This window comes from Micrasema longulum, unplaced genomic scaffold, assembly GCF_059751315.1.
Source record: "Micrasema longulum isolate JH-2025_06_02 unplaced genomic scaffold, ASM5975131v1 h1tg003016l, whole genome shotgun sequence".
Lineage (NCBI taxonomy): Eukaryota > Metazoa > Arthropoda > Insecta > Trichoptera > Brachycentridae > Micrasema > Micrasema longulum.
Window position 1 is genome coordinate 186 of NW_028280124.1, and position 11,997 is coordinate 12,182.

Here is an 11,997-nt window from a genome sequence, read left to right on the forward strand (position 1 = left end):
TCCGATACAATTTTCTTTTTTTGATCATGTTTTTTTCTTGGTGTACTGACTTTTTGCGACGTGGAAGCAGCAGCTTTGCCTTCTTTGGTAATGGTGCTGACGGTTTTTTCGGATACGCCTGAAATATTGAAAATTTTAAACGATAATTTAAGATTTTAGTGGTTCGAGTATATTTCGGGTGTGAGTATATAAAAAAATATAAAATATCGTGACGCTATCGTAGGCTTTAAAATCAATAAAACTATCGGATACTATCGCAGCACAATACTATCGATAATTAGATAGCATCGAACTATCGATATTCTACGCCAATTCAATAGTACCTATCGCCTATTTTTTACTATAATCGACAAAATTCAATTGTATTGTCTATTCGCATATATATTATCACAGTATTCTAATTTCCATCACGTTTGGGTAAAATCTTGCACACTGGTTACCTTACTTACGCACCTGTTATGGCGGCCACCCGTTGACGAACATTTCCAAATGGAATTAGAGGACCTTTATTGTCTTTTTTTTTTTCACAAAATTCACGCACTGATAACACAATCTTTCTACCACTACATTGAATTCTTTTTGGCATGTTGCAAGATGAATTATCACAGTTAAAAGAGAAAAATGCGAGGAGCTTCGTCAGTCGACATTTACAGTAACGCCAACCGAACAATACGACACACTGTAGCTGTCAGAGGTAAAATAAATATGAACGAACAGTAGTATTCGTATTATTATTTTGAATTATCATATTCATATTATGAACGTGTACTTAAAATGTGTAAACTATTTTTTTTTTCCGTACCTTTTTACAGAAATTGTTCTGCGAAAATAGTATTAGAATTGTCATTATATCAAAGAAAACATTTGTCAAGCTGATGTAACAAAGAATTATATTTCATAATCGGGATGTGGTCCCGTGGTTAGTGTTGCAGGCTCACGAATCACACGTCCGAAGTTTGAACACCGCTCTTTTCTACTGAATTCCCATTTTTTAATTATGAGTTATTTACGAGTCGTTAGGAAACGGCCTAAAAATTTAAGTTTTTCGGTAAATTATTAGAACCGTAAAAAAAGATTTTTTATTAAAAAAAAAACATCGTCATTTTTGTGACGCACTTATACTACAGGTATTATTTTTCTTATATTATTTATTTCTTTTTAAAAAATTATTTATACGTCAATGACTGAAAAATTTTCTTTGAAATTGTAAGTAACACGTTATAATATGCGCATTTATATTCTTTTTTGCGATCATTGCGTCACGCGTTAGTAAACAAAAAGCTAGTACAAAAAACATGAATAAATTATAACATAATATTAATTTAATTTAGTATTGTTAGCTTCCTCACAATGTCCAAGGTACAATTCGTACTCCTAATATTCATATGGGTTAAGTTTTTGATACACGTTTTTGTTATTGACAAGCAAAATATTCCAATTTTTAATAAGTAATGTGGCAATTGACTAAATTTATTGTGAAGTTTATAGAACTGTATCTCATGTAAGTAAAAAAATTCCAAAATATTGTTTTTAACAATATGGCAAATGATCTTAAACGCGTTTTATAAAATTTGTTGGCAAATAGCACAAAAAATTGTTTTAAAAAATATATATCAATGAATTTGTCATAGAACGAAAAGGTTAGAAAGGCAAAATGGGTGTTCTATGCAGTAATTCACCATAATAATAGGGCTTCCTGACCTTTTGTGAGTGGCAAAAAAAAATGTATGAGGAACAAGTATTCAAAAGGTAATTTGTCCACATTTGAATAAATAAAAATTTACATAAAATTTAAAGTTTTTTAGTTCATTCACTCAAACAAAAAGTGTTGTTAAAAACAATTTTTTTCTTTATTTTTCAAACTTTTCATGTAACAAATTACTATTCAAATATTTGCTTCTCATACGTTGTTCCTCAAACAAGAGTTTACTTTCATTTTTTCTGTTACTAAAAAAAAATACGGTATGCACTATTTCGAATCTTTTTTTCTAAATTTTTCTGCTTATTACTATTACTATCAAGTTTCCGGGAGAAGCTAAATCTTAAAATTGTAGATGATTTAGGCATAACATCGCTTTCATTGCTGTAGTTGGAGCAGAGCACATTGTTCCAGTGGTAATGCTACAGGCCATTCTTTGTAAGCTAGATAATGCACCACTGCACCACTTTTTGTTGGGTTTTTTTGTGCCAAGCCATACATCCATAGGTAACCACAGGTCTTACCATGGCTGCGTATATCCAAAGTGCAAACGACGGTTTTGGGCTCCACTTTTATCCCACCATGCGGCAGCCAGCATCCATTATGGTGTTGGCTATTCCGATCTAAGATTATTCCCAGAGACTTCCGGGATTCCACCCCCCACGGTGTTATAAAGATTGACATTTATTGCAACAGAGGTTAACACTTTTGAGAAGTTGAGTATGGATGTACACATTTAGTAACAAAATTATTTTTAAAAATTAAAACATTTATTTGTTCCTCAATATTTAAAAGTAATCACCATAGAATATAATTTACTTATGCCAACGTATTTTTCCAATCCTCGCAACATTTCTGGAGCGCACTTTTTGATATGGCCTTCAGTTCCGTCGGTGACTCGATTTTTATCTCCTATATGGTCACGAAACATCGTCCTTTCATGGACCATGGTCCTCTTTATCTTTGAAAACAGGAAAAAGTCGCACCGGGTCAAGTTGTCTAAAAGTCATGAACAAGCCTACGCAAATTTTGAAATTTTGATTCTATAAAATAATCTTCGAAATTCGCCGATCACACCAAAACAAGTTTTACTTGATTGTCTTTTCAAAACCAACAACGAAAACTTAGGGGAAATGTGTGTTAAAATTTGAATTTGAAAAAAACTTAAATAAAATTACTTTGTTATCAAACAATTATCATTTATTTAATAATCAACCGGTTTTGGAGCTATATTTGCTGTCATAAAAAGTGGTTTAAAACACACTTCTTCTTATACAATGTTGTTCCTCATTAACTGGTCCACTTACAAAAAATTTTAACCTGTCCTTGAAGACTGAAAACTTTCCTAAAAAAATTAAGATCTCATACTTAACCCCCATTTATAAAAAAGGAGATAAAACTGACGTCTCCAATTACCGACCCATTTGTATTCAGTCAGCCATTCCAAAGTTACTGGAATCTGTTTTGCTAACTAAGTTCACCAATGAAATTAGTAAAGTTAGCACTCCGTTACAACATGGTTTCATAACTGGTAGATCAACTCTTACAAACCTCATGTTGCATCAGAATCGGTTAATCACATCAATGGAGAGACGTCATCAAACTGATACAATTTATACTGACTTTAGTAAAGCGTTCGACAAGGTTTCTTATACAATTTTAATAAACAAACTTAGTTCATTGGGAATTACTGGTAATATCTTGGAATGGTTTAAAAGCTACCTGTCATCAAAGAAAATCTTAGTAAAAGTATTCGGTTATAACTCTTATCAGTTTGAGGCATCTAGTGGGGTACCCCAAGGCTCCCACTTGGGACCAGTACTGTTTTCTTTGTTTGTTAACGACATTGTGTTGATATTTGAGAAAGTAGACATTCTTCTCTTTGCCGACGATCTTAAAATTTCAAAAACTGTTACCTCTGATACTGATTGTGGAGTTTTTCAGTCTAATTTGCTAAGGCTGTACAACTGGTGCCAGAAAAATGAACTTTACTTAAATGTCAACAAGTGTTGTGTTATATCATTTACAAGAAGTAAAAAACCTATAATATTCGATTACAACATTAATAATATCAATCTGGGAAGAGTTACACAAATAAAGGATTTAGGGATAGTTTTTGACGAAAAATTTACATTTATTCCTCACATTGATACATCATTAATAAGGTGAGGAAATGTCTTGGATATTTGCAGCGAACTGTAAAGGATTTTAATTTCATCACTACCCTCAAAGTGCTATTTACTGTCTTGGTTAGAAGTAATTTAGAATTCAATTCAACAATTTGGTCACTCTATTACAATGCTCATATTTTAAAGTTAGAAAGAGTACAACGTAAATTCCTTAGATTCATTAATTACAAACTTAATATACCCACTGAAAATATTGATAACGATAATTTATTATGTACACTAATAATGTCAACTCTATGTAAAAGAAGAATTATCAATGATTTATTAAATTTGTATAAAATAGCAAATGGCGTATTGGACGTCCCGGAACTAACGTGTTATCAGCTTAAAAGTACCTGTTCGAAATACTCAGCTAACGTTATTTTTTAATCTCCTGGCAGTCACAATTATTATTACAATTCACCAATACCTTGACTACGCCGGCTAGGTAACGAGTATGGTGAAGTTGATATATTTCGTCTGTCTTTATATAAATGTCGGTTAAGTATTCAAAAGGTTATAAATTGATTTGTATAAAATTTCTTAATATTGTTCTTTATTTCCTATTTTTTTTATCATGTATCTCTATAATAATGCATAAACTTATATGTATGTATATGTATGTGTGTATGTTTTCATATGTAAATTTATTAAATATTTTTCTATGTACCCTATACCTATGTTGGTACATTTTCTAATTTTTACTTATTATTGTATCTTTTAGCTTTTCTTATTTTATCTTTAATTTTAACTAAATTTACATACTTATGTTTCTCTGCTGCACTTGAATGTAATTTTTAATATATGTAAAAGCTCGTAGGGCGTGTTTATTAAAAAATAAAATAAATAAATAAAATAACAAAGTGTTTAGATTGCAATTTTAACTATTTCATAAATAATCACAAAATTAGTTATTAAGATATTTATATTATAATTTATCACAGTTGTATTTTGTTATTATTAATAGAAATAATCAACAAGGAAAAAAAAAATGTTTTTCAGGTATTTTTTTAATTTTTATGGTGCACGAATGTGAGAAATTACATACCAGAATTCATCATGAATCCACTAGCTACCACCATTACATCTTTAGGTGCTTCAGTATTCTCAATATCAGAAGTGGGATGGTTTTTTTCCCTTTTGATAGCCACATTGTCCATGGTGCAATATAAGAGCCTTTTTGGTCTATTTGACAGAGTGCACGATAGAGGAATACTAAGATTGTACTCTGAATATGATTTCATCATCATTGGAGGAGGTTCTGCAGGTAAAAATCAATCAAAAATAACTATATTTTAAGTTCGCTTAAATATTTGAGGTATGTGCGGAATCACAATTCCTGGGGAATTACTATTGGAGTACCAATCCAGTGTACTTTGCGCAATTATGAGTGTATAAAGGAACAATATACCTAATATATGCTGTATAATATTTTGTTACTTGAAAGAGTTATTGGTTATTGAGCACATTGTCTTTCTTATTCGTATACTAAAGTATTGTATTACCAGTGTAGGAAAAGCTAAAGTATTCATAACAAAACCTCAAAGGAATTATAACCTAGCTGAACAACTTTTCGACGTCTTGAAACATGTTTAATTTATTTAACTGATTGTGGACCCGTAGTAGTATTATGGACTCACGAGCCAAAGGTCTGAGGTTTAAATCCCCCTCAACCACAACACGATTTTCATTTTTCAAACTCAAGTTATTTATGACATTTTGAAAATGGTCCAAAAATTTAAATATTTAAATTAATAATAACAACCAAAGTTTTTCTTTTTTTACAACCTTTCGGCTTTAATTGGTGGAACTAGGGGACGTGGGATTGACATAGGAGGAGGCAAGAGTTCTGGCTGGCCATAGGATCTCACGAAATATTGGTGTTCATATGCTCTCTTTAAGAGTGAGTGTGGAAAATAAAAGAATGGTTATTATTTGATTTTTTTTACTCTGAAATTCCACTTATTTATAGCCTTTTAAAACATTTTTCATTACTAATTGCTTTAATAAATAGTGGAAGTAGGTTATAGATTTTAATTGAATAATACTCAAAATCCCTTTGTCCGAAAGTGGTATTAGTTTGTATTTGTTCAAGTTGTCTATGTGTTGAGGATCTAATGATTATATTATTTGTATGTGATGTATTGTGGGGGTTATGTCTTTCATATGAGTAAGATTAGTTTTTGAATCTATAAGTGAGTATTGTTTTAGCGTATAATTGTTTTGGTGTCATAAGTTGTGATTTATGGAATATTCTTCAGTAGATGTCTGTATCGGGACTCTGAGTATTATTTTAATGATGGATTTTTGTGCAACAAATACACTATTTAAAACTGTGTCACTCGCACCACTCCAACCGATTATACCGTACTCCAAAATTGATTGGCACAATGCAAAATAAATCTTTAAAAGTTCCTGTACATTAACTACATTTCAAATTGTTAATTATGAAAATGATTCTCATAATAACATTTTGTAAAATGTTTGACCATATTAATGCTTTAAATTTTGATAATATCTTGTAATAATAAGGAAATATCACATACTACGAAAACCGATAAAAATATATGAAATGGATTTAGAGTAATTTATTGAATTTTCAAAATCAATATTTTTACTGTTGAGAAATGCTTTCATACATAAATGTAAAAAAAAAATCAATAAAAATACGTTCATAGAGAAACGCGACGTGTTTGGGCTTGGTTTTTGTGACGTGAAGGTTTGTGATATTGTTCTACACAGATTTCTATTGCCACGAACAAATAAATATAAATCGTGTCGTATTAGGGGCGTTGCTAGTGGTATCACTGTTTTTGCGGGAACCCAAAATTATAAATCAAAAATAATTTTAACTTATAATTTTACTAATAATTAGCAAAAACAAATTCCTGGACAGTATTTCATAGACCTTTATTGCTTTGAAAATGTAAGCAAGTTATATTTCCCTATTGTTCAACTTATTAATGCGAAACATGCAAAGCAAATAAAAAAACACCAACCTTTGTTTGAATTAACACTACTGCATTCCAGTCATAAAATTAATTCAAGTTACTGAATTCGATCAATTCACTATTATGTTTTAATAGTAAAAAATACTATTTTTCTTCTCAAAATCTAAATTATATGATTAAGGCTTAATCAGATATTTTTTTCAAATTTCAGGAGCTGTTTTGGCTAATCGCCTTTCTGAGATAAGTGAGTGGAAAATTCTTCTACTGGAAGCTGGACGAGACGAAACTATTATAGGAGATGTTCCTCTCATGTCTGCCTATTTACAACAAACTGGAGCTGATTGGAAATATAAGACAGAAGCTCAAGGAAATGCTTGTCTGTGTTAGTAAAACAATCAAGACAATAGTTTTCGCAATAACCAGAATAATTTGAATAACAGATGTTTTGTAAAAAAATGTTGATCACGGCTAGCATTGCCTTATGGACGCGTTTTCTTAGGAAGAAAACATCGTCAAATTATTCATGTATAAAAAAACGATAATTTTACATTTGAAATAATGCATATACTGGTTGGAATAGCAACAGGTACCAAGTTCTAGAAAATTAAAATGTAAGAATACTCAGAAAATATAAAGATTAAAACAATATAAGTGCATATAAAATCAAGTAGGATCTAAGTTTTAATTTTAATAACTTCCATGGGAGTAAATCCAGCCTGTTAACAGACATTTGAACATACTTAAAAGATTGTTGATTTAACTTACTGGTATAAAAGTATGAAATTGAAAAAGTGTTTTGAGGCGTTTCCCTAGTAGGCAAAACACATCAGCCTGATAAACCTTACCCATGTCAATAAAGGTTTCAGTTATTAAACACAGAAGTAAACAGATGGGAAAATTTAGGAAATTCGGATGTTTGAACATAGGCAGAATGGTGAATGTTACACAGTTGTGTAAAATAATCACATAAAGACTGGTCATAAGTCTTGTAAATGTCTCGACTTCCAGATTCAATTCTCTTAAACGTTTTTTGTGTCTGTTGCAACAAACTTTCCTTTAAAGCATTCGTACCTGTATGTAAGTAGTTACTCGGAACTATAAAATATTTCAAAGTTTAATTAACAATCAATTTTTTTCTTGAAAGCTGATAGCACTTTCATAATGTTAAATTTTGATGTTAACCTCGTGTATGTAAATATAAAAAATACATTTTTCTACATCTATTAATTCGATTGCACATATTACACACATACATAAATATTTTTATCTTGTCCTTAACTATTTCAGAAAAAAAAGGAAATTGTTCAGCGTGCTTTTCAAGATTTTTTAAACATGGTCGGTATCGTGTTCATGACACGATCTGTAATGATACTATATTTTATAATAAAATTCATAACCACTTTTTTGCATTTTACTAAAGTTCACATAACAATTCTAATTTATTTTATTTTTTCCAGCAATGAAAGATGGACAATGCACATGGCCTCGGGGGAAAGTATTAGGTGGTACATCAGCTATCGACTTCATGGTTTATGTACGTGGAAACAAAAGGGATTATGATCTCTGGACATCTTTAGGAAATCCTGGATGGGGCTGGAATGATGTCTTGCCCTATTTTAAGAAATCTGAAAATAACACAAACTCCACATTAGCCAACTCAGAATACCATAGCTCCGGAGGTTACCTTTCTATTTCTGATCCACCTTTTTATACTCATCTTGCGACGGCTTTTAATGAAGCTGGCAAAGAACTCGGTTATACAACAAGGGACGTAAATGGAGATATACAAACTGGTTTTACTTTAAACCAAGGAACTTTAAAAGATGGACGACGATGTTCGTCAGCCAAAGCTTTTCTTAGACCTGTTAGAAAACGATCTAACTTGCACATCGCGCTAAATTCGTTTGTCACGAAAATAGAAATTGATCCTTTAACGAAGAAAGCGAAAGCAGTTCATTTTTTGAAAGGCATATTTCCACGAACAATTTATGCAAGAAAAGAAATCATACTTTCAGCAGGGACAATTAATTCGCCTAAGCTTTTGATGCTTTCTGGAGTTGGTCCAAAAGACGATTTAGCAATGCTGCACATTCCTTTGATTAAAGAACTTCCAGTCGGGATGAATCTTCAAGACCATACCACTTTTGGAGGATTGACATTCATTATAAATCAAACCGTTTCTATATTAGGATCAAGAGTTAGAAATTTATCAAACTTTCTTGATTTTATGTCGGGGAAAGGCATTTTGACAGTAAAAGGAGCAACTGAGGGCTCTGGATTTATAAGCACGAAATTTGCCAACCCTTTTGATGACCATCCTGATATTCAATTAGTATTTCAATCAGGATCAATAAGTCCGGGGCATGGAAAACATCTCAAAAAAATATACGGTTTAACTGAAGAATTTTATAACACAGTGTATGCGCCACTTCATGATGTTGACGTATGGGAAATTCGACCTATCCTTCTTAGGCCTAAAAGCAGAGGATTTGTGCAACTTCACACATCTAGTGCCTTTGATGAACCTAGAATATTTGCTAACACTTTTGACGATTACAGAGATATTGAAACATTAATAGAAGGTGCCAAGTTTGTTCTTGCGCTTGCTAACACAACCGCATTCCAGAGATTTGGATCAAAAATATCCAATATACGTTTTCCTGGGTGTGCGGAAACGGACCTTTTTTCAGATGAATATATCGAATGTATGGCTAGACATCAAACGATGACTGCTTATGATCCAGTAGGAACATGCAAAATGGGTCCAACAACTGATGGTGAAGCTGTGGTAGATTCAGAACTTAAAGTTTATGGTGTAAATGGATTAAGAATAGTAGATGCTAGTATTATGCCAAATATTGTTAGTGGCAACACAAATGCCCCAGTAATTATGATTGCGGAAAAAGCAAGTGATATGATTAAAAAGAACTGGGGAAAATAACGATTGAGTGCATTTCAACAGCAGTAATTTTGTTTTATTTTATTACTATCAGTGTAAATGATGATTTGCAAATCGCTTGAACTTTTCAGTCTTAATTTTATATTTAATATAACTTATTATAAATCGAAAATATTTTTTGATTTACTTACTTTCATGTTCATTTTTCACTTTTTAAGGTCAATGCAATTTACAAGAAGAAAAAAATGTTTTTTTTTCGTCAAGTGGTCAAAGAAGTGTAATCACCAGTTAAATAGCAAAGTTTTTCAATCATTGTTTTACAGAATTAAAAAAATAAAAAATAATTAAAAAAACATTGCATCTATTTAAGAATATTTCATTTATAAAACAGATACCTATTAAATTTTATACCACAGGTTTGTACAAAATTAAGACAACCTTTTATAGCGTAATAAAAAGTCTTCCAATTTTTAAAGGTATACATGTCCGTCTTGTTTAAAATTGATTTTATTAGAAGATGTTTTATAATTTTATCGTATTATCGCCGAGAGTATTTCCTTTCAGTAAGTTTAGTTTGAGCAAGTTGATAGGAAATTATCTTGAAGACGGCCCGACCTCGAGTTTCTTAATCACAACTCAAAGTTTAGCCCAAACTTATAAGGGAGAATGTGGACCGGATGGGGTGGCGCGGCGTAGCAAGGGTTAAGAGCGTGAAGAATACAGACTCTTAAACTTGAGGACCTGACTTATGTAGTTGACTCCCGAAGTGTAATAATGTAATTTAGACGGATTATGGTCCCATGGGAGCGTACAAAGATTTTGGTTAACCATAATATAAATACATAATTTATTATTTTTTAAATTAAAACAATTTAATTAAATTTCAAAAAACTCTTTATTTGAGCACAAGCAAAGCCAAATTATATGGATTATATGGACTAACCATGATTTGAAAAATAACGTCGTTAAAATCTTTCATTGTTATACAGATTCACAGGTTGTGTACAACACAATAAATTTATAAATTAATAAGGTGCTTGTCTCACGTACAGAGGGTTTGGGATTTTACTACCGTCGAGATTTGAATAAATTTATGTCTTTTTTTTTAAGTCAGGTCGTTTTGTGCTGAAAGTTATTACTATAACATATAAATATATGAATATGTGTTTACTAGTAACTTTATATTTTATTTGTCGGTTCTTTCTTTAAAATAAATTTATTATAAAATATTATTATGTTTTTAAATTGCGCAGTTTAGAATAAGGTATGTACTCTTGTTAGCCGGCAAAAGTTTATAACGAAAAAATGTATTTATGATGAAATGTATGTTTGAATAAATAAAAAGTTTTCTGCCTTCTTCTTCCGTAATCTATTTATTTTTTCCTTTTTATTTCTTTCTCCATTGATAACTTGTTTTGATTTAAGATAATCTATATATAAATAATTATTGTTTTTTCTATTTTTGTATATCTATCTGTATATATTATAATAATAAAAATACTTTATAGTTTTATTCCTCTTTTATTTATAATTATTTTATAAATTTTTTACCAGTGACCGGGTTTCATCGTGACCGACATCGTCAGACTGGTGGGAGACTAAACAAATTTCAATGTTTTATACAAGTGCAAGCAGGGGTTGTAAATCATGATTTAATATAATTATGTAAATAAAAGAATTTAAATTAAAATCGTTTAAGTATAAAGTAAAAACAATTATAAGAATATGTTTTGTTTGAATGTATATAATAAAAACTTGTATATTTTTGCATCAATTTGTATGGAAGATAATCCGCGTAAAACCAGGCGCGTCCTCCGCAATTGAAGTCACCGTATACTTATTACTGTTTACAGGATATACTGAGTTTACCCATGTACGCGGTGGGCGAGCCACTAATGAATTTTATTGCCAATCAGAATGTTTAGGTGTTCGTTAAAACTTGTTTCTTCCTCGAAAGCCCAAACTATGCCGAGCTCTTAGATGCTATTTGGAGAGAGTGTTGCTACACGGGTTGTCTAAATTACTAACACCTTGCTTCTCATTGTTTTTTAGATATAATTTAGCGTGGAACCGAGATACGTTTTTTTTATTCATTAGCAATTCTTTTCAGCGATACCAATTATAAACATATTACAACAGAGATGAAGAACATTTAAGAGAAGGTAATATAGAAGTCTAGGCATCTACAGGGCTTATGACCTGTCAATGGCTGGTTTAAGTGGCCACTTTACACACTGTGTACCATTCACCATTCTGCCCATATTTGAACATCTTTATTCC

At 31.1% G+C, this 11,997-nt stretch overlaps 1 pseudogene across 1 annotated transcript; it reads left to right on the plus strand.

The window, feature by feature from the left end:
- Window positions 1-4,926: 4,926 nt before the first annotated feature.
- Window positions 4,927-9,759, plus strand: LOC148271224 (glucose dehydrogenase [FAD, quinone] pseudogene; annotated as a pseudogene). The gene is made up of 3 exons (XR_015825161.1): window positions 4,927-5,134; window positions 7,030-7,200; window positions 8,276-9,759. The product of XR_015825161.1 is annotated as a glucose dehydrogenase [FAD, quinone] pseudogene (transcript).
- The last annotated feature ends 2,238 nt before the right edge of the window (window positions 9,760-11,997 follow it).